The sequence below is a fragment of the Rhinopithecus bieti genome, unplaced genomic scaffold (assembly GCF_001698545.2).
Source record: "Rhinopithecus bieti isolate Rb0 unplaced genomic scaffold, ASM169854v2 scaffold_7673, whole genome shotgun sequence".
Lineage (NCBI taxonomy): Eukaryota > Metazoa > Chordata > Mammalia > Primates > Cercopithecidae > Rhinopithecus > Rhinopithecus bieti.
Window position 1 is genome coordinate 6,221,249 of NW_016806375.1, and position 23,417 is coordinate 6,244,665.

At 42.1% G+C, this 23,417-nt stretch overlaps 1 long non-coding RNA gene across 1 annotated transcript in view; it reads right to left on the reverse strand.

The window, feature by feature from the left end:
- Positions 1–9,372: 9,372 nt before the first annotated feature.
- Positions 9,373–23,417, reverse strand: part of LOC108532099 (uncharacterized) — a 37,618-nt gene continuing 23,573 nt past the window's right edge. Inside the window, exon 3 of the long non-coding RNA XR_001886355.1 lies at positions 9,373–9,485. This is a non-coding gene — a long non-coding RNA (uncharacterized LOC108532099). The remainder of the gene's footprint in view (positions 9,486–23,417) is intronic.

The following is a 23,417-nucleotide window of genomic DNA, read 5'->3' on the forward strand; positions in this document are numbered from 1 at the left end:
AGACATGATTAGGGTGGCAGAAAGAATTTCTTTTATTAATAATATTTTCATTTGTGCTGTTACAATTTTGTTTTTATAATAAATAAAATATAACTTACTAGCTTCTTTCTAAATAAAAACCAACCCCTCTGATAACTATGTTGCAAATGTGTTATTTAAGTAACAGATACATATGGGAACAGGGACATTTTGGAGACCCAAGCAAGGGGTATCTACGATGGTGGAACTTCAGGACTCTGCACCAAAATGAGCTCTGAACTGGGAGTCAGGGTGGAGTTCCACTCTGGCTGGCACTGAACCCACAGTTGGATGGATCTTCTGTCCACTCTGAGGCTCACAATCCCACTCTGCACAGTGATGGACTTGAACTGGATCATTTGTCCCAAATCTCTTGCAGATGGGCATCTCCCCAGGGCCTCTGCTCTGACTATGAAAAGCTCTGATTCCCTCTCCCATTTGTGGGAGAAGTCACCTGGGCCATGTGTGGTTTGGCAGCAGAGGTGGTTGGGGTCAGGATGTTGAGAGGAGAATCCAGGTCAGTAGGCCACCCCGGGAGCATTTTACATGGGGTAGAATCTCCTTGGCTTCTACAGCAGCCAGGAGGACTGCAGAATCCCAGGGAGTGGGCATGGCGTTACAGGCATGGAAAGGTACAGAGAGCATGACATGGCATCATGGGCACAGCATCATGGATGCAGCAGAGCATCATGGGCACAGATCTTAGGTATAGCAGAATATCACAGTCACAGCCCTGGTTTCCTCAGCTTCCCCAGGAATCCTGACAGACACCTGAGGGGGAAAAACATAAAAGGAATATTCTCCCTTCTGTCAGAGTTGTTTTATTATTTCATTTTAAAATTAGAAATTATTTTAAATTACACAAGTAACACAACTATTTTATCCTTGTATAAAAATTGGAAACAACAGAGAAAGGACAAGGCTCTGTGACCATTCCCTTGCTAGAGGTACCCACTATGAGTGTTTCATGAGTGGACTTCTAGAACTTTTTATTAATTTACACTCATTTATGTTCATAGAGAAACTCAAGGTTTTGTTTGGGAGATTTTGTTTTTGTGAGAACAGCATCTTTTTTTTTTTTTGAGATGGAGTTTCACTCTTGTTGCCCAGGCTGGAGTGCGATGGCATAATCTGGGCTCACTGCAACCTCTGCCTCCTGGGTTCAAGCCATTCTCCTGCCTCAGCCTCCCTAGTAGCTGGGATTATAGGCACCTGCCACCACACCCAACTAACTTTTTATATTTTTATAGAGATGGGGTTTCACTATGTTGGCCAGGCTGGTCTCGAACTCCTGACCTCAGGCGATCCACCCACCTCGGCCTCCCAAAGTCCTGGGATTACAGGCATGAGCCACCACGCTCAGCCGAGAATGGCATCTTCATGTGATTACTATTTTGTAATTTCCTTCTTAGAGTGTCTTGGAAGTCTTCCCATATCAGTACATATAGATCTACCTTCTTCCTTTACATTGCTGTGTGGTTTTCCCTGTGTGAGTGTGCCACAAACTTGATTTGTAACTATTATTAGTCCATCGTGATTCTAGACTTGCATTCTCCATTTGGTTGTGTGGTCCTGATTGGATCGCTAAAGAATATGCAAAGCTGGGGATAGTTTGTTAATCAAATGATGACAATGGATGAGTTCTTTCATTCATTTAAACAATAAAAGCCTATGGGATGCTTACTTTGAGTCTTCATCTTTTAATACACAATTGAGCCAGATCTACCTATATGAGTTCAGTGAATAACATTAATCATGTTGCTACATTGTTTGAAATTCATTCATCATTCCTTCATGGGCAACCTACTTTGGGGCAGGCATTCTGCCAAGCTTTCTGGGACTATACTAGTTGTGACTCCTTTGGTTGCAATGAACAGAAAACCCTACTCAAACCGGCTTTAACAGATAATGGATGGGCTTGCATAATGAACACACTAAAGGGAGGGATGTCAGAAAGGTGTGGATGTTCATTTCTCAGCTCTGCTTTCCTCTGTGTTGGTTTGATTCTGAGTCAGGTTCTTTCCTGGTGACAGCGAGGTGACATGTTGCAGGCTAAACCCAAACCTCTTAGCAAGCCCTGCAGAAGAAATTCTCCCAGTTGTCCAGCAAAAGTCCTGGATTAATTCTGTTTTCTTTTTCTTTCTTTTTTTCTTTCTTTTTTTTTTTTTTTTTTGAGATGGAATCTTGCTCTGTCGCCGGGCTGGAGTGCAGTGGCACGATCTTGGCTCACTGCAACCTCTGCCTCCTATGTTCAAGCGATTCTCCTGCCTCAGCCTCCAAAGTAGCTGGGACTACAGGCGCATGCTACCATGCCCGGCTAATTTATGTGTTTTTAGTAGAGACAGGGTTTTACCACGTTGGCCAGGATGGTCTCAATCTCTTGACTTCGTGATTCTCCTGCCTTGGCCTCCCAAAGTGCTGGGATTAAAGGCATGAGCCACCATGTCAGGCCCAATTCTGATTTCATCCATTTGATTCAAAACTCTTATCCAATTCCTGCTCTGATTGACCGGTATTGGGTTACATGGCTACCTCTGAATCCAGGAGTCAAGCAGTTTGATATAAACCCCCCAAACCAGGGCTTCTTAGTAAGGAACCATTAATTTGGGTGAGAGAAAAAAAAAATCTCTCTTTTCACTAATCTCTAACTGAAATTTAGCTTTTTTTTCTTTTTTCCTGTTATAAATGTAGCCAACGAATCATGGTAGTATTAAAATTACCAGCCTGGCAACATAGTAAGACTTCATCTCTACAGAAAAAATAAATTAGCCAGGCATAGAAGTCCCTGCTACACAGGAGGCTGTGGTGGGAGAATGGCTTGAGCCCAGGAGGTCGAGGCTCCAGTGAGCCACAATCACACCTGCACTCCAGCCTGGGCTACAGAGCAATAGTTTGTGTAAAAATAATTACCTATAACTTTATCACTAATAGGGATCACAGATATTTCATATCACATCACAATTGTCACAGGTATCTTAAAACATCACTTATGTTCAGCACTAGTTAGAAATTATTCTAGTTATTAGGCCAAGTAGTGCTTGTTTTTTTATTGTGCTAATCAAGAAGTACAAATATCTCTATGTGAAAAATCTGTTTTCCTAATAATTTCATAACTATTTCAATATAATTGGCTTCCTTTATACCATATGTAGTATATGTCATACCATTTAAAAAATCAATCTGAAGCCGGGCATGGTGGCTCACACCTGTAATCCCAGCACTTTGGGAGGCCGAGGCAGGCAGATCACCTGAGGTCAGTAATTCAAGACCAGCCTGAGCAACATGGTGAAACCCTGTCTCTACTAAAAATACAAAACTTAGCTGGGCATGGTAGCGCACACCTGTAGTCCCAGCTACTTGGGCGGCTGAGGCAGGAGAATCACTTGAACCTGGGAGATGGAGACTGCAGTGAGCCAAGATCACACCACTGCACTCCAGCCTAGGTGACAGAGTGAGACCCTGTCTCAAAAAAAACTAAAATAAAATAAAAAAAAATAAGATATCAATCTGAGGAGGGATCCATGGTCTTCTGTGGGCTGCCAGAGGGGTCCCTGGCACAAAAAAAGTTTGAATAGAAGGTGAGGAATGGATATCTCCCCAAAGGGAAAGCAGGTGCCTTACCAAAGGGAAAGGAGAGTGCTGAGCAGGCAGAAACAACAGATGTCCAATCCAAAGGGACACAGAAATGAGTCCGACGTGAGCCTGTCCCCCAAGCTAGTTTGACTAGGAGACCCCTGGAGATGCTGTGGTCAGCCTCTTCATTTTACAGACAGACAACAACTAAGACTCAAGAGAGGCAGGGACTCACCAGAGGTCACTTACTGAGTGGCAGTGTCAGGACCAGGCCAAGGCTCTCTGACTCTAGGCCTGATTATTTTACTCCAGCCTCTTCAGGGTGAGTGGGGAGGGGACAGTGAGACCCTATAGTCCAAAAGTTAAACATTAGTATACATGACAGAGGGAAATTTAGAATGTTAAATGCCTATATTAAAAAAGAAGAAAGATCTAGAATCAGTAATCTAACCCTCTACCCAGACACTGGAAAAAGCAAGCAGAAAAGAAGAAATAATAAAAATTAGAACAGAAACCAACAAAATAGAGACCAGAAAACAATAGAGAAAATCCACAAAACCAATCATCGGTCCTTTGAAAGATCAACAAAATAAATTAAGAGAACTTTAGTGAGATTGACCAAGAAAAAAAGAGAGACGACTCATATTACTAAAATAAGAAATAACGCCAGGCGTGGTGGCTCACGCCTGTAATCCTAACACTCTGGGAGGCTGATGCAGGCCGATCACCTGACGTCAGGAGTTTGAGACCAGCCTGACCAACATGGTAAAACCCCGTCTCTACCAAAAATACAAAAATTAGCTAGGTGTGGTGGTGGACGCCTGTAGTCCCAGCTACTCAGGAGGCTGAGGCAGGAGGATTGCTTGAACCCAGGAGGCAGAGGTTGCAGTGAGCTGAGATTGTGCCACTGCACTCCAGCCTGGGTGACAAAGCAAGACTACAACTCCAAAAAAAAAAAGAAAAGAAAGAAGTAAAAAAATAAAAGAGGGGTCACTTACAGAAATAAAAAGGATTGTGAGAGAAACTATGAACAACTGAATGGCAATAAATTAGAAAACACAAATAAAACGAACAAACTCCTAGAAAGGTGCAAACTATTAAAACTGATTCAAGAAGAAATAGAAGTAAAGAGATCAAATTAGAAATAAAAAATTATCCACAAAGAAAAGACCAGACCCAGATGTCTCCACTGGTGAAGTCTATCAAATATTTGAAGAAGGACTAACACAATTCTTACAACATCTTCCAAAAAAACAGAAGAGGAGGGAACACTTCCCACCTTGGTCTGTGAGGCCAGTACTACTTTGATACTAAAACCAGACAAAGTCATCACAAGAAAACTACAGATCAATATCTTTTATGAATATAGATGCCAAAGCAGTACACATGATTACTTAACTACCAAATTAAATATCACAATGGGAAGATGTGCCTAAAGATGTCTCTGATTTCTGAAAGATTCCTATCATCAAAAGCAATAAAAAATCATGGCGATACATCAGATTAAATTTAAGCATAGAAATATAGTGGGTCCATTTTGGAAAAATATGCAAAGATAACTCATGAGGATTTTTTGTTCTGTAAAGCAGGATTAATAATACATCTTTGGCCAGGCGCAGTGGCTCACGCCTGTAATCCCAGCACTTTGGGAGGCTGAGGCAGGCAGATCACTAGGTCAGGAGTTCGAGACCAGCCTAACCAACATGGTGAATCCTTGTCTCTACTAAAAATATGAAAATTAGCTGGGCATGGTGGCATGCACCTGTAACCCCAGCTACTTGGGAGGCTGAGGCAGGAGAATTGCTTGAACCTGGGAGGTGGAGGTTCAGCGTGAGATCTCGCCACTGCACTCCAGCCTGGGAGACAGAGTGAGACTCATTCTCAAAAAATAATAACAATAATAATAATAATACATCTTTGAGTCAGGCACTGTGGCTCATGCATGTAATTCCAGCACTTAAGGAGGCTGAGGAAAGAGGATAGCTTGAGCTTAGGAATTCAAGACTAGCCTGGGCAACACAGCAAAACCTCATCTCTAATTAGAATTTTAAAATTAAAATTAGGCTGGGTGCAGTGGTTCACACCTGTAATCCCAACACTGTGGGAGGCCGAGGCAGGTGGATCACCTGAGGTCAGGAGTTCTAGACCAGTCTGACCAACATGGTGAAACCCCGTCTCTACTAAGAATACAAAAATTAGCCAGGCGTGGCCGGGTGTCGTGGCTCAAGCCTGTAATCTCAGGACTTTGGGAGGCTGAGGTGGGTGGATCACCTGAGGTCAGGAGTTCAAGACCAGCCTGGCCAACATAGTGAAATCCCATCTTCACTAAAAATACAAAAAATTAGCTGGGCATGGTGGCAGGTGCCTGCAATCCCAGCTACTAGGGAGGCTGAGGCAGGAGAATCGCTTGAACTCAGGAGGCAGAGGTTGCAGTGAGCCGAGATTGCGCCACTGCACTCCAGCCTGGTGACAGAGTGAGGCTCCATCTCAAACAACAACAAAAAAATTAGTTGGGTGTGGTGGCGCACACCTGTGGTGCCAGCTACTCAGGAGGCTGAGGCTCAAGAATTGCTTGAACCTGGGAGGCAGTGGTTGCAGTGAGCAGAGATTGTGCCACTGCACTCCAGTCTGGGCGACAGAGCAAGACTCCGTCTAAAAAAAAAAAAAATTACAATTAAAAGGAAAAAAAAAAAAACTCTGCCCTGCCTTTTTGGAGTTAGAGGATCATTTCAGATAAAGGATGGGAGAGTATTTTAAAACCCTCTAGTAGGAAAATAACTGCTGGGGCTCTTCGCAGTTTATAGAACACGACCTGCACCTGAGCTCCATTCTGTTCCCTTTGGCCAGTTATCTCTTTCCCCATGGCCTTTGCACTGCTGTTCCCTTAACCTGGCATGTTCTTCCCTCAGCTCCCTTTGTGGCCCGCTATCATTCCTCATCCCTTATCTCAAATTCCACCTCCTCAGAGAGGCCCTTCCTGACTTCCTAATATAAATCAAATTTCTGAAATTATCTTGCTTATTTACTAGGAGAGCAGGAACCTCATTTTGTTATCCCCTGGATCCTCCAGAGTCCAAGACAGTTTCTGCCACCTGGAAGGATGCTATTAAGTGAAAAGTGATCCACATTTCTATGAAATAGGTAGCCAGGCCCACTGTACAGATGAGGAAACTAAGACTCAGGGAGGAGAAATGTCTTGCCCCAGCTCCTGCGGCAGGTAGTGTGATCATATAATCTATTGTCCAAATTGGAAAACTTTTGCCCTGAACAAATACTGAACTGGACAGGACACGTGACAACAGGCGTAAACTGAGACAGCAAACAAAGACGCACACGGTTACTCTTCAGAAGGAGAGCTAAACTTGGGCAAGTCTAAGCCATGTTCTTTTCATGACATCCCAAGTCTGTGAAAAGTCAAGGTCAGCCAGTGAGTTTCCCTGCATGCCCCGATCCACAGGGAACACCATCCTGCATGGCTCAGGAGCAGGCGAATGTCATGGCTGTTTGCTGACTTTGTTGTTGCCTGGAAGTCCTGAGGAGCTTCTCCATAGCAGGAAACAAGATTTCCTCCGTCAAAGTAGGTGAAACAATAGAATGAACAAAATTAAACCTGGATCTCCTTTGTGAAGAAAAAGGAGGTGGGGGAAAAATGTTTTAGTCACATACTTAACGAGAAGCTCATGAGATGACTTTGTTATGCAAAAGTTGATTTATCTCAGCGTAGAGCTCAACATTGTCTGCCCTTTGACCAAATCTCCCTGTCCTTGGGAATTTACCCTAAAATGAGTGAAAGGAAGAGAAAAGCTAGCCGGCCAAAACATTCACTGAAGGGGTTTGGGGGCGGGAGCTGAGTTTGGAACCTGGAGGAAGACAGGCCTGTGTTTGAAGCCCTGCTCTGTCACTGTAAAGATGATGGCTAACGGTCCAGCCCATCCCCGTGTACACTATGCCTCCAAGCATGAAGGGTAGGGTCTGTTTCCCTCTCCTTGACTTTGGGCTGGCCTTGTGACTTGTTTTGACCAAGAGAATGTAACAGAAATGACACTGTGCCATTTCTGGGGCTAGTTCTTAAGACACCTGGGAGCTTCTGTTTTTGCCCCCTTGGAAGCCAGCCATCATGGAAAGAAGCCCAGCTAATCTGCTGGACAGACCATGTGGAGAGAAAGAAAGAGCCCCTGGAAGATGAGAGACCACAAAGGGAGAGAAACCCAACCAGCCCCCAGCCATTTCAGCCTCCTCAGCTGAGACACCAGGCGCCTGAATGAACTCATCTTGGATCCTCCAGTTCCATTGAAACCACTCTCGGCAGTACCACATGGACCAAAGATGAACCAGCCCCACCAAGCCCTGCCCAAATTGCAGAATTAAGAACAAATAAATGGATGTTGTTGCTTTAAGCCACTACATCTTGAGGCAATTTGTTATAGGAACACTAGACATTAGCTGCATGAATTTTAGCAACTTATTAAAATAACCTGAGCCTCAGTTTCCTAATCTGTAAAATGGAATTGGTTAGTGCTTACAGGATTGTGACGATGCTCAAAGGCTACATAGTAAACATTAAGTGATTTTGTGGAATATATAAGATGACGTGATAATATAACATAATTTCCTGCAAGAGTTGAGTTTCCATGTTACTGGCTAGATTCTACTGAGTAGAATTATAAGGAACCATAAGAAATCATAAGCATAAGGTTTACATATGAACTTAATTCATTAAATAATCTGAAATAAAATTAAATAAAGAAAAAAGTTTTTTAAAGAATGACAATGAGAACCATTCTGATTCCAACAATATAAAAAAAAATCTCTGGATAAATGTTGGAAAGAAATGTGGACAATTAAAACTGTTAGTACATTTGAGTGGTGGACTTAATATAAAAATTTGCTCTTGGGCTTTCCTTAATGTTGGTGTCAGATTCTTAATAATAAATCATTTTAGTTCAATTCCCAAATGGGGATAAAGTTTTGAAAAAATCTGGAGAGATAAAAATAGTGTCTTTGAATTTAGATTTGAGTAAAAATGTTCTCTATTCAAATTTCCTTTAATTTGATCTTCATAAAAAATAATTTTAGTGCAATTATTAAATAGAAAAGCTGGTCATTGTGTAATTTATCGAGTGCTATTATAGGCCCAGCAGGGAGCTAAGTGTTTGCATTCCTTTACCTATTCAAAATCCAGAGCTCAAGGGGAGGGCTTCCTGCGCATTTCTTCTTTGATACCTTCCAGCAGCTTTAAGATGTCAGTGCTGTTATTAGCCCCATTTCACAGGCCAGGAAGCTGAGACTCAGAAAAGTTAAGCTGAGGCTGGATGTGGTGGCTCATGCCTGTAATCCTAGCACTTTGGGAGGCTGAAGCGGACAGATACTTGAACCCAGGAGTTCGAGACCACCATCCTGGGCAATATGACGAAACCCCACCTCTACAAAAAAATACAAAAATTAGCCTGGTGTGGTGGCATGTGCCTGTGGTACCAGCTATTTTACAGACTGAGATGGGAGGATTGCTTGAGCCTCGAAGGTGGAGGTTGCAGTGAGCTGAGATTGCACCACTGCACTCCAGCCTGGGCAACATAGTGAGACCCCGTGAAAAAAAAAGAAAGAGAGAAAGAAAGAAAGAAAGAGAAAGGAAGAAAGGAAGGAAGGAAGGAAGGAAGGAAGGAAGGAAGGAAGGAAGGAAGGAAGGAAGGAAGAGAGGGAGGGAGGGAGGGAGGGAAGGAGAGAAGGAGAGAAAGAGAGAAAGAAAGGAAAGAAAAAAAAGTTAAGTTACTTGCCCAATCATTCAGCTTGAGACCAGCAGAGCTGAGATTTGAACCCGGGTCTATGTAGTCTCTCTTCCCACCGTTCCTCACTTTTTTGCCTACAGCAGCACATCTGCTCCAAATGCCTGTGGACTAAATAAACAGGAGTGATCATGCAAGTTAGCACTGAGAGGTAGCACTCTCACAAGGCAACAGCATGGAGTCAGGAGGCCTGGACTTGGATTGTGACTCTATGTGGCTATTCCCACTGGACCCCCGTATCCTCATAGGCTAAATGGGGGATTTGGATAGATATTTGGAAAGTAACACAAACCATAATCCCTTGGACCTTAATTTTAATTAGTAATTTTACAGTTAGTACTTGAGTCCTCAAATTGTACTAAAAATATGCCAACGGTACAGATATTATTCAAAGTAGCATTTGAACTTAAAGTCCCAAGATTTCACTTCAAAGACTGGTTCTACTTTTGAGTGACTTTGGGCCAGTATTTTTAGCTCTCTGACTCTCAGTTTCAGACAGTAGCAGTCCTAACCTCTCTCATTGATCATGTAGACCCAGTGAGATAACCCACGTGAAGGAGCTGAGCACCGAATAAATACCTATGTCTTAAATAAAAGACAGTACAATGAATCATCCCTGTAAAATTATCTAACATACAATTAGCATAAATCTGTTTTTGTGTTTTCTAATCACTTAGCAATTCTTTGATAGGTAGTGTATATATATATGTATGGATATGTATGTATATATATACATATATATACATATATATGTATATATATGTAAATATATATTATATATTATATATATGTAGATATATGTAAATATATATTATATATTATATATATGTAGTTAGATAAGTAGTTTTTTTAAATATAAGTTTCCACAAGGAAAGGAAATGAACTTTTGTTCTCACTTCGTAAGATCCTTGAGACAGGGACAATGTCTGTCTGGTTTATAGCCATCCTCCCCAGGCCAGCACAGCATCTGGTCCACGTTAGGTGTTCACTGAGTATGTGATGAATGAATGACAACATGTCCGTACCTCTGTGATGCCACAGTTCAGAGCCAGGGTGGACATTCCCATGAACATTCCTCACACCCTACCACCTGCCAGCACCGTTGACTAGGTAGAGTACTCTTCCTCATTTTTTCCCTGTATCCTGGGCTTACCTCTATGAATACACTAACACCTTTAAAGAGAAATGTTTCTCTTTTAAGTATGTTTCCCCCCATGAGACTCTAAACAAATCAAGATCAAGGATGGATCTTAATCGTCTTGGGCTCATCAGACCTCATAGTAAATGACATAGAGTAAGTCATCTGTAAATATTTGTTAAACTGAATTGAATCAATAGACAGAGTTTGGAGATTTCTAACAGCAGAAAGTATGGCCTTGAAGTTACACCTATTTTATAGGAATAGCAAATAAGCACATGGAAAATGCTCTATATCATTAGTCCTTGAGGGAATATATGAGAAAATCACAATATGAAAGCACTACACATTCCCTATGGTGACTAAAATGTTAAAACTGACAATACCAAGTGTTTGTGATGTTGTGGAACAACTGGAACTCTCATACCATATTGCCAGGAATGCAAACTGGTATAACCACTTTGGAAAATAGTTGGGCAGTTTTTTCTTAATAAAATTAAACATATATCTTCCGTATTAACCAGAAATCCCATCCTAGGTATTTATATAAGATAAACGAAAAAAAAATATGTCCACTCAAGGATGTATATGTGAATTTTCACAGTAGCTCAGTTAACAATAGCCAAAACTGGAAACCACACAAATGTCCTTCAACTGGTGAATGAATAAGCAAATTGTGATATGTCCATTTATTGGAATACTACTCAGCAATAAAAAGGAACAAACTACTGATACAACAGCGTAGATGAATCTCAAATACATTATACTAAGTAAACTATTCCCAATTCAAGACCACATAGTACATGATTCCATTCAAATGAAGTTTTAGAAAACGCAAAATTACAAGGACGGAAAGTAGAGACCAGGAGTTGGGAGAAGAGACAAACTGCAAGGGAATACAAACAAACTTTGTGGCAAAATGGAAATGTTAGACAGGGTCTTGCTCTGTTGCCCAGGCTGGAGGGCAGTGACATAATCATAGCTCACTGTAGCCTCTGACTCCTGGGTCTAAGCAGTCCTCAGCCTCCTGAGTAGCTGAGATTACAGGTGCAAACTATCATGCTCAGCTCTATGATGGAAATACGCTAAAATGGCATAGTGGTGGTAGTTACAGGACTGTATATGTTTGTCAAACTCATTGAACTTTATAGTTAAATGAGTGTATGTAAGTTATACTTCAATAAAGCTGATTTTAAAAATATATGTTTACTCTTTTGTTTAAATGACTTTTTGAGGTAGTGAATATTCTGTCCCTGGAGAATTTCGAAGACAAGCTGAACGGGTTTCTATCAAGCATGTTGTAGAGGGCATTCCTGAGTTGGGCGCAAGCCCAGAATAGATGGCCTTTAGAGGTTATGGAATTTAGAGTTTTGGAATTTAGGCTTAAAATCAGTATTATGCACAGTAGAAAGAACAGTGGTCCAGGAGTCAAGAGTCATTCATTCATTTACTTGTTCATTGTTTACTAAACCCCTACTGTGTGCCTGACATGGCTCAATGATGTTGAGTTAAGTTGATTTGAGATGGGTTTCTTTTATCTTTTTTTTTTTTTTTTTTTTTTTGAGATGGAGTCTTGCTCTGTCGCCCAGGCTGTAGTGCAGTGGCGATCTCGGCTTACTGCAAGCTCTGCCTCCTGGGTTTACGCCATTCTCCTGCCTCAGCCTCCCAAGTAGCTGGGACTACAGGCACCTGCCACCTCGCCTGGCTAGTTTTTTTTTTTTTTTTTTTTTTTGTATTTTTTAGTAGAGACGGGGTTTCACTGTGTTAGCCAGGATGGTCTTGATCTCCTGACCTCGTGATCCGCCCGTCTCGGCCTCCCAAAGAGCTGGGATTACAGGCTTGAGCCACCACGCCCGGCCGAGATGGGTTTCTATGCAATCACATCTAAAAAATCCTAACCAATATAAGCCCAGAACTAGGTATTAAATTGCGGGATACTGACTATAAGCACCAAAAGAGGAGGTCAATGAGAGGCTTGAGGAGTCAGGGAGACTACCCACTTACCTCCACTGCCACAGTCTTGGTCCAGGCTGTCGCCTCCTCTCACCTGGACAGTTACAGCAGCCTTCTCACTGCTCTCCCTGAGTCTACTTAACTGCCTTGGGTGAATTCTATACACAGAAACCAGAGAATTTCAGTGGCCACCTGAAATCCAGATATGACCCCATTGCCTTCCTGCCTAAAAATTCTTCCATGGTGTCTCACTGCCCCAGATTTAAGTCCAGATTCCTCAACATAGGTGAAAGAACCTTTAGTGACATAGCTCTGGATTGAAAGGAGATCAGCTAGGGAAGTGCTGTGGCATCCCTGCAGGCCAGAGTGGGGAGAAGGATTGGGAAAGGATGAAATGGAGAGATGTTTAGGAAGTAAAACCATCTCATTCTGGCCCTGGCCGTACAACCCAAGCCTGTTTCCCAGATCATCCAGTCACGAGTTAGGTGATGTCAAAGGTCTCTTTCAGTTCCACGTTATACATTTATGCTTTTTGGTATGTTACCCGGGCTGCCCCTCTGTCTCTTGTCTCTCTGTGTGTTCCCATCACTCAACAAACACCTTTAAGAAAATTACTATCTGCAGATATGAGTCACAGATTATAACTGGCTTAATTTGCAGGAGGCTTCACAGCCCATCCTACTAACATGATCCTCTGCCCAGAGGATCCCAAGGGTCATGTTACTGACCTGACGTACAAAAGAAAACCTAGTGAGTGTCCTTTGAAATGGAGAAGAGGGAATATACTTATAACCATTAATAGTCTTCTGGACAATGATCGTCCTCTGGAATCTAGCAAAATGGAGGCAGCGGAAGAAGGAATGGCTCAGTCTTTCAGATCTTTCAGATGCTGGGGGTCCAAGCCACTGAAAACACTACTTGTTTCCTTCTAATCAAGTAGAAAGGTCACTGAACTGGCCATACATTGATGGGCCACTCAGTCTTGGCTTGACCTTGACAATGCCACTTGACCTCTAGCTCAATTTATTTACCAATCAGTCAAATGCAATAAGGACAGCTCAAGCTCATTCAACAGTTCACATTATTTTCAAGTTCACAAGTGGTACATATTGATTAAAGAAAAGTATAAAGCGTGAATACACAAAAAGGAAAAAATATTTCTTCATCTCACCATCCAGACATAAGCAGATGTTTTTCTATTTTAACCAAAATGGGATGCAATTACACATCCCCTTCTGTACCCAATTATTTTCTTTAACAATATATTGTGAGCATCTTTCCACGTCATTAAACTTTCTTCTACATTATCATACTCAGATGTGACTGGATGCCCATGGTATTCTCCAGTTGAGGCCAGTCTTCTGTATTTCATTTCACCCCCTAAAACACACATGCAATTCCAAAAACACTGCCAGACACTGTATATTTTACTGAAGACTTTGTGGGCCATGGAGGAGAGAGTCATATGGCCCAGCATCCAACAAACACCCTCAAACGTCCTACTTGACAGCTCTTGATAGTTTAACTTTCTTGCTCTCTCGTTAGTCTCTCAACCCTAGCTCTTCTAGTCTGCTTTTCTACCCCATGCACCAAAACAACAGCCAGGTGGATGCCTCTTGGTGGTTGATTTTTCTTTGCTCATTCGTTTCTTTAATAAATACTGAGCACCTACCATATGATGAGCATTGTTTTGGGTGCTGAGGGATTCATCATTCAACAAAAGGAGAAAACCTTGGCTTTCATGGACCTAATTCTTCACTGCTTGTGATTCCATTGAAGGAAGTTTCATAATTTATTTAATAGTCTCCTGTTTTGGGATGTCTATCTATACTTTTTCCATTTCCCTACATCTCCATGATAAACAATACTGAGGTGAACATCTTTGTGGCTTAGGCTTGCAAGTCACAATTTTCAAATATATTTTCCCTTGACAGATCTTGCTTTTTATTGTTTTTGAGACTGAGTCTCACTCTGTTGCCCAGGCTGGAGTACAGTGGTGCAATCTCGACTCACTGTAACCTCTGCCTCCCGGGTTCAAGCAATCCTCGTGCCTCAGACTCCCAAGTAACTGGGACTACAGGTGTGGGACATCACGCCCAGCTAATTTTTGTATTTTTGGTAGAGATGGGGTTTCACCATGTTGGCCAGGCTGGTCTAGACCTCCTGACCTCAGGTGATCCACCTGCCTTGGCCTCCCAAAGTGCTGGGATTACAGGCATGAGCCACCGTGCCCAGCCAGAGCTTGCTTTTCTCATGATGATCTTGAGAGATTTTACTGGGAAAAAAAAAAAAAAAAAGGCAAGGGCTGAGAAAAAAACAAGTAATTTCCCCAAGATTACATATTTGGTAGCAGATAAAAAGCACCTTTTCAGGAGGAAAACATGAATCCATACCACCTGGAGCCAAATGACCTTTGAGCTCCTTTCTCATGAACAGTGGCAGCTGGCATTGACAGAGCATTCACTGTGTGCCACCAACCCCAACCTGTACCATCCCATTTAATCCTCTTATACTGTCATCCCCATTCCACAGATGAGCACATGGACAGCAAGTGACAGCAGGGCTTGGAGTCAGGTGGGTCTAATACCAAAACCCACACTCTGAAGTACTCCTCTACCGTGCCTCACTACTCTCTGAATGTCTAATTCCACCCACAGCACATTTGTCTTACAGTCTTAAAAACTGCATAGGAATTTGTTAATGCTTCTAACAAATACCTTTTCTATGCAGGCCAATTGTTATTACTTTAAGTGGTTTTTACCATAATCAACAATAAATGTCACTCCCTCTCTGTGACATTTTTACATTTTATAATCTCATGTGCTATTACATTTGATTCTCACATAAATGCTCATACTTCAAGGCTCAACCAAACACCTATTTCTGCAAGAAAACCTCTCCAACTGCCCCCTGGAAGTTCCTATTCCTCAGCCTTAGAGGCCATCATACTGCAGTTTTTCCAGGCTGTACTGTTATTCTCTGTCCCTGGGAGTAGCAACTAGACCTTACTCATTCCCAATGCGAGGAATTCTGTCTGGCTCACAACAGGTATTTTATAAAAGTTTGCCAGTGAAGCAGCACCATTAGGCACTTTGTAGATTCCTGGAAGGAAAATGAGAACTAGAAATCAGGGGCCTTCACCCCAGCACCACCACCACATCTACTTTGAGCTCAGCTATTTCAGGTGGCTTGAGTCCTGTCTGGTGCTTTATTGCTAAAAATGGATGGATGACTGGATAGATGGGAGGAAGGGAGGGGGAGTGGAAAGAAATGAAGGAAGGCAGTGAGACAAGAGAGGAGATAAGGGAAGGTGAACAGATAGACGGAAGTAAAGAAGGACAGATAGATGGATGAAAGGATGGAGAATAGGATGAATAATTGAATTAAAAAAGGAAGGAGGAAAAGAAGGAAGGAAGAAGGGAAGAAAGGAAAGAAACAAGGAAGAAGGAAAGCACAGTTGAATGGATATGAAGGAAGAAAAGTATAAATAAATGATTGGATGGAAAAAAGATAGTAAAAGTATGGGAAGGAGGGAAGAAGAGAAGAAAGAAGGAGGAAACAAGGAGAAACAGAGAGAAGGAAGAAAACATCAGCTTGGTTGAACAGGAGATTCAGGGCTGATTTATCTAGAACCACACTTCGAGAATCACATGCTCCTAAGAGGATCAGGTAAGAAAGTCCTTCTTCACCAAGATTTTACATTCCAAGCTTTAACCAATATTTCATATGTTAGATTCACCCAGAGCTCAGAAAAGTACAGAGTTTGTTCTTACAAGAAGGATTAAATTTGTCTAGATAGTCAAACTTGATAGTTAGGACTCCAAAACTAAACCTCTAAGGAACAAGAAAATTAATCTGTAAAGATACATTGGCTGGGCACAGTGGCTCACACTTGTAATCCCAGCATTTGGGGAGGCCCAGAGAGGTGGATCACTTTGAGCCCAGGCATTTGAGACCAGCCTGGGCAACATAGTGATACCCCCCAATCTTTATAAAAATAAATAAACAAACAAGAAAGGAGCATTTATTTTCTAATGCATTGAAGAGACAAAATTATGAGGCACAGAAGATCAACAAGGAAACAGAAGTTCTGAACACCACTATAAACCTGCTAGACCTCAAAAACATCTACAGACCACTTCAATCAACAAAAGTATAGTATACATTCTCATTTAATGTACATGAAACATTCTCTAGGATAGACCATATACCAGGTCATAAAACAAACTTGAATAAATTTAAAAGGATTGAAATCATATATAGTATGTTCTCTGATAACAATGGTGTGAAATTAGAAATCAATGACAGAATTAAATTTGGGAAATTCACAAATATATGGAAATTTAAAAACACACTCCTAAAAAACCATTGCATTAAAAAAATTCCAAGGCAAATTAGGAAAATCTTTTCAATAATAAAAATGAAGACAAAATATATCAAAACACTTGGGATACAGCCAAATCAGTGCTTAGAGGGAAATTTACACCTACACTACAAAAAAAAAGAAGAAAGATATCTAATCAATAATCTTAAGACTAGAAGAAAAGCAGAGTAACCTAAACCTAGAGCAAGCAGAAGAAACGAAATAATAAAATTTAGAGCCAAAAATAATGAAATAGATGATAGAAAAATATCAAGGAAATCAAGGAAATTAAAAGTTGGTTCTTCAACAAGATTAACAAAATTGACAAACCTTAATCTAGATGGATCAAGAAAAAAAGAGAGAAGATTCAAATTGTTAAAATCAGGAATGAAAAGGGGGGCATTATTACAGATCATATATAAATAAAATGGATTATAAAGGATTACTATGAACAACTGTATGCCAACAAGTTAGATAATTTACATGAAATGGACAAATTCCTGGAAAGCCTTAAAATAGCAAAACTGTTTCAGGAAGAAATAGAACATCTGACTAGACTTGAAACAAGTAAAAAGATGGAATTACTAATCAAAAAACTACCCACAGAGAAAAGCCCAGGACCAGAATTCACTAGTACATTCTACCAAATTTTGGAAGAATTCTTCACAAACTTCCAAAAAATAGAAAAGGAAGAAACACTTCCCACCTCATCCTATGAAAGCCAGTATTACTATGATACAAAAATCAGACCAAAACGTCACACAAAAACCATAGACCAATATCGTTTATGAATGTAGACAGAAAAATTTCAACAAAATACTAGTAAGCAGAACACAGCAATTTATCAGAAGAATTAGACACCATGACCAGCTGGTAAATGTCCCAGGAATGCAAGATTAACATCTGAAATGTCAATTAATGTAATACCTTTGTCAATACAATAAAGGACAAAAACCACATGATCATTTCAATAGATGCAGAAAAAGCATTTGACAAAATTCAACACTTCTTCATAATAATAATAAAGAAAAACCTCAACAAAATAGGAATAGAAGGGAATATTCTTAACCTAATAGAGGGCATCTATAAAAAACCCACAGCTAAATCACACTCAGTGGTGAAAGACCAACTGCTTCCCCCAAGACCAGGAACAAGATGAGGATACCTATTCCCCCTATTTATATTCAACATTGTACTTGAGGTTCCTGCCAGGGCAATTAGGCAAGAAAACAAAATAAAAGGCACCCAGAATGGAAAGGAAGAGATAAAGCTATCTCTACTTAATTCACGTTTCTGACCAATATCTCCTTGTCATGGTGGACACGAATTAATTCATTACAGCACACTTACTAATTGCCTTAAGAGATGCCAAGTTTTGCACTGCGGACATAGAGATGAACCAACCAGTTGTGTGGCCTGCCCTTAAGCAGCTTCTAGACAGCTTGGGGAGACAAGACCAGCCAACATCTGTAAAATAAGGTGGAAAGTGACCAGAGTTACATGCGGGCACAGATGAAGAGAGTCTATTGGAGCTCAGAGGAAAGTTGAGGGGGTCACTTCTAGCTGGGGCTAGATCAAGGGAGCCTTCTAGAGTTGGAGCATCAGGGCTGGGCTTTAAATGTTGGAGAGGATTTCATTAAGTTAACAGCATAACAAGAGCAAGGTTGCTCTTCCTAAAGGCCTACAGCATATTCAAGCACCAGGAACCCCAGAGTAGCTGCTGTGGGTAGTGAGTGAGGGAGAGCTGGGAGATGGTCTGTACAAGTGAACTGAAACCTAGAATACCACACTAAGAGCTGCGGCTTCAGGCTGAACTGAGGAAGCTTTGGATGGTGTTTGAGCACAGAGGAGACCTGGGCAGACACCATTGGGATAGGCAGAGTCCTATGCTTCCTTCAAAAACTTGCTAGATGATAACATCTTCTGGAAAGCTTGATAAAATGGAGATCCCAAGCTCGGGTACAGGAAATGTCGATTGAGTCATTCTGGGAAGTGGTGTTGAGTGGCTGGGTGATGATAGCAGAGGGACAAGTCTGGTTTTGATTTGTGTTTCTCATATCAGGGCTGACCAAGCCTCACCTCATTCAGTCTAAGTCCTCTGTCTACTATGCGTGAAAACTTACGTCCTTCTGCTGTGTCAGGGGAGGGGTGGGAGATAAACAGAGCACGGGGATATTTCTGTGGTGTGATGCATGGGAGGGTCAATGGGGAAATGGCTCCTACCCTTGGTGACCCTAACCCCAGCGAACCCAGCCCAACACTCATGAGACTGTGGCCATTCCCTCTCTCCCTCAAGCCTTGTGGGTGCTGGAAAGAGGTGGCCTGGCCAACTGGGATGAACTTTGGCTTAGTGTTATCACTTTTCCTGAGAAACCCAAAGTGGCCAAGTAATTCAAAGGTCTTTTATGACCAGGAGAACAAAAGTCAGTCCCAGCCATTAGCTATTGATTACTCTTTGCCACACCTTGAGCAAGATCTTTGACCAGATTTTACAGAGAGTGGAACTGAGGTCTCGGGGTTATTCCAACAGGCAGCTGTATGATGCCAAGATGTCTTATCAAACTTTTAGGTGGGTGTGTTCTGAGAGAGAAGCCATCAGAATTCACATCCACTAAAGTTGTGTGTGCTGGAGTCAGGGAGAGAGACTCAGTCTCCTGTACTCAGAAGACAGAGTTACACTTAACACCAGGAGTCTTCTTCTCCTGGCAGAAGTGTCGATGACAATCTATATCAAGAACTTTAGAAAGGCCTGGGACCAGTAGCCATGGCTCTCACCTGTAATCCCAGCACTTTGGGAGGGCAAGGTGTGGGGACCACTAGAGACCACCCTGGAGAGCTTAGTGAGACCATCTGTCTACAAAAAAATAACATAAAAATAAAAAAGGCCGGGCGTGGTGGCTCATGCCTATAATCCCAGCACTTTGGGGGGCTGAGGTAGGCAGATCACTTGAGGTCAGGAGTTCGGGACCAGCCAGGCCAACATGGTGAAACCCCACCTCTACTAAAAATACAAAATCAGCTGGGTGCAGTGACAGGTGCCTGTAGTCCCAGCTACTCAGGAGGCTGAGGCAGGAGAATCACTTGAACCCAGGAGGCGGAGGCTGTAGTGAGCCGAGATCGCACCATTGCACTCTAGCCTAGGTGACAAAGGAAGACTGTCTTAAAAAAAAAAAAAGAAAGAAAGAAAGAAAAAGAAAAAAATATCTATACCCTTTAGTTCGGCAACTCCATGTCCAGGAATCTCTGAAAAGAAATTAATCTTCTCTGTGGATGAGGTTCTAGATACAGAGGTGTTCAATGTAGGATTATTCACCCCAGCTGAAAAGCAAAATTCAACTTCGTCCACGCTAGCAATAGATGAATTGCTAATATTTGTTGAATCTGGCTGTTGGCAAAGCATTTTCCCTGCACTATCTCATTAAATCCTTACAGGAGTTCAGTAGGATAGATACTGGTATTGTCCTCATTTTGCAGATAAGAAAACTGGGGCACAGAGAGATTAACACACCCCAAATTACAGAGCTAGTAGCATATCAGAGCCAGCACTTAATAGCAGCATTAAAAAAAAAAAAAGCTTATAGTTGGGCATGGTGGCTCACACCTGTAATCCCAGCACTTTGGGAGGCTGAAGTGGGCAGATCACTTGAGGTCAGGAGTTTGAGACCAGCCTGAGCAACATGGCAAAACCCTGTCTCTACAAAAAAGTACAAAAATTCGCTGAGTGTGGTGGCATGCACCTGTGGTCCCAGCTACTCAGGAGGCTGAGGTGGGAGGATCACCTGAGCCTGGGAGGAAGAGGTTGCAGTGAGCAGAAATCGTGCAATCCAGCCTGGGCAATGGAAGTAAAATCTTGTCTCAGAAAAAAAAAAAAAAAAAAGCTTCTGTTGATGATATTAAGCAATAATAACAAAAATGACTCTGATATTTATTTTTAAAGACTTCAAAGAAATACTCCAAACTACTAGAGATCCTCTCAAGGTACGGGGTGTATGAGTGTTTTGTGACATTTTTGGTAGCAGAGAAGGAGGGTTTGTTTCTACTTTTTGCTACTTTTCACAGTGATAAATTTTCATAATTTAGGGGAGAAAATGAACTTACGGTGTTTATAAAACACAAATTAAAATAAGATGGTTCTTAAACGGTTATATTTCAGATAATAGGGTAGCTATTGGGGACAGTAAGAACCTTGGTGGAACTGTCCCCGCAGACCTTGGAAATGTTTCTGACTGGCCCACTTTAATCGGACTTAGCATCACCTCAGACGTGTGCGGGGACAGCAGAGCAGAGAAGCCAGGACAGGGAAAGGCTCAGAAAACGAGCCCCAGGAGAAAAGCTCCAGACCCTTAGTCCTACATCATGTGAGTGGCCCCGGGGGGGAGGGGGGTTTCCAATGGCATATCTGGTCCCAAGGCAGATGGGAGAGCCTGTGTCTCCCTCTTTCCTCTGCAGAGCGGAGATGGGCAGATGAACATCAATGTCCCTCCAATGATGGCCACACCAGTGGGGACAGGGAGAGTAGTCCAGGGGCTGGCCCACTTCTCAATTTCCATGAGATTCCCCGAGCACCTGCTGCCCACTTCTTGAAAATGGACAAGTAATGTTTGTTCAATCTAATGTAAAAGCATGAAGAAAAAATTCTTTTAAAACTTTATTTGTCTACCATATGCTATCAAAGTTTGCTTATAGGGCACACATAGCTTCAAAACAGCCCCCATGCCCCTCCTGGAAAAATATCCAGAAACATCCTGCCCCCCGTCCCGTCCTAGTTCTCCACAGGGAGTCCTGTGGGTTGGTGGCTTGGCAGGCTGTGCAGGCCACGTGAGGACAGCAGGACTGGCAGGGCCTAGGGTCTGGGCCAAGGAGGCTGCAGAGATCAGGGCCAGAGGCGAAGGGTCCAGGGCTCTACGGAGGTCAAGGTCAGGCCAACACTGCTTCACCAGCTGCCTAAAACCCATGGCTTTATGTTTAAAGACTCAGCTAATTACAGACCTTTTCCAACATGAAATAATAGATAGCATTGTAGAAAATTTAGGGGAAAGGAAACCAACGGAGAAGTTTTCTAAAAAAAGACCATTTTCTAATACCTTTATTTCATTTAAAATACATTTAATTATAAATGTATTTTCCTTTTGAAAGCAAACTGGAAGGGGAATGTTCTGTTTTGCTTTAAACATTTCTGTCTTACTTAAACGTGTTAAGTAATATCTGCCTTTTATACCATGTTAAATTATGCCTGTTGTTATAAAATTTGGTAAATACAAAATAGGGCAGAAACCAAAAAAAGTATTATATTTTACCTAAATATCTTTATGTTTTGGAAATTTTGTTTTTGTGACGTAAAGAAAGTGCTCAGGGGCAAAAAATGTCTGTCTTTGAAAGTATATACATACAACTGGGCACAGTGGCTCACGCCTGTAATACCAGCACTTTGGGAGGCTGAGGTGGGCAGATTGCTTGAGCTCAGGAGTTAGAGACCAGCCTGGGCAACATGGTGAAACTCCATCTTCACTAAAAATACAAAAATTAGCCTGGTGTGGTGGCATGCACCTGTAATCCCATCTACTCTGGAGGCTGAGGCAGGAGATTTGCTTGAACCTGGGAGGTGGAGGTTGCAGTGAGCCAAGATTGTGCCACTGCGCTCCAGCCTGGGCAACAGAGGGGACTCCATCTTAAAAAAAAAAAAAAAGTATATACATACTACCAAATACAAAAGATACAGAGATTGGGTATATACCGTGAAATGTCTGTTTCCTTCCCTTTCTCTCCTGTCTAATCACCCAGTTGCCCTCCCTGGGGAAAACCATTCTTGTTATTTTTCAGCCATTTTGGTAGAGGGTATCTTTACATTTGCAAATGTATATGCATACACACTTTTTGGGAGGGAGAGACAGGATCCTGTTCTATCACCCAGGCTGGAGTGCAGTGGCATGATCATGGCTTACTGCAGCCTAGACCTCCTGGGTTCAAATGATCCTCCTGCCTCTTCCCCGCAAGTAGCTAGGACTACAGGTATGCACCACCACACTCTGCTAGTTTTATATTTTTATTTTTTGTAGAGGCAGAGTCTTGCTATGTAGCCCAGGTTAGTTTAGAACTCCTAGCCTCAAGCAATCCTCTTTCCTTGACCTCTCAAAGTGTTAAGATTACAGGCGTGAGCCACCAAGCCTGGCCAGCATGCACTCTTTAGTAATTATGACTGTATGTGCAGAAGCATGTGTGTGTGAATGTGTTTGAGTGTATCATTACACTAATTGTCACACTCTGTCCTAAATCTTGCTCTTTATACAATATATCTTAGGGATCTTCCCATAGGATATGTAAAGAGTTCTGTTGGTTGCTGACCTCGATCCTATTAACCTAAAAGGTCCTTCTTGGTGTCTAACCAGAAACCCATACAACCCCCAGCCTGACACTAGCAAGGCCTGCACCTCCAAAGTAATGAGAGAGATGAGGGAGTTGGGGGGATGGGTTCAAGGACTCCCTGTTTTTCTTCCTTCTGCTCCCTCCTTCCCTCCCCTTCCTTCCCTCCCCTTCCTTCCCTCCCCTTCCTTCCTTCCTTCTTTCCTTCCTTCCTTCCTTCCGTCTTTTA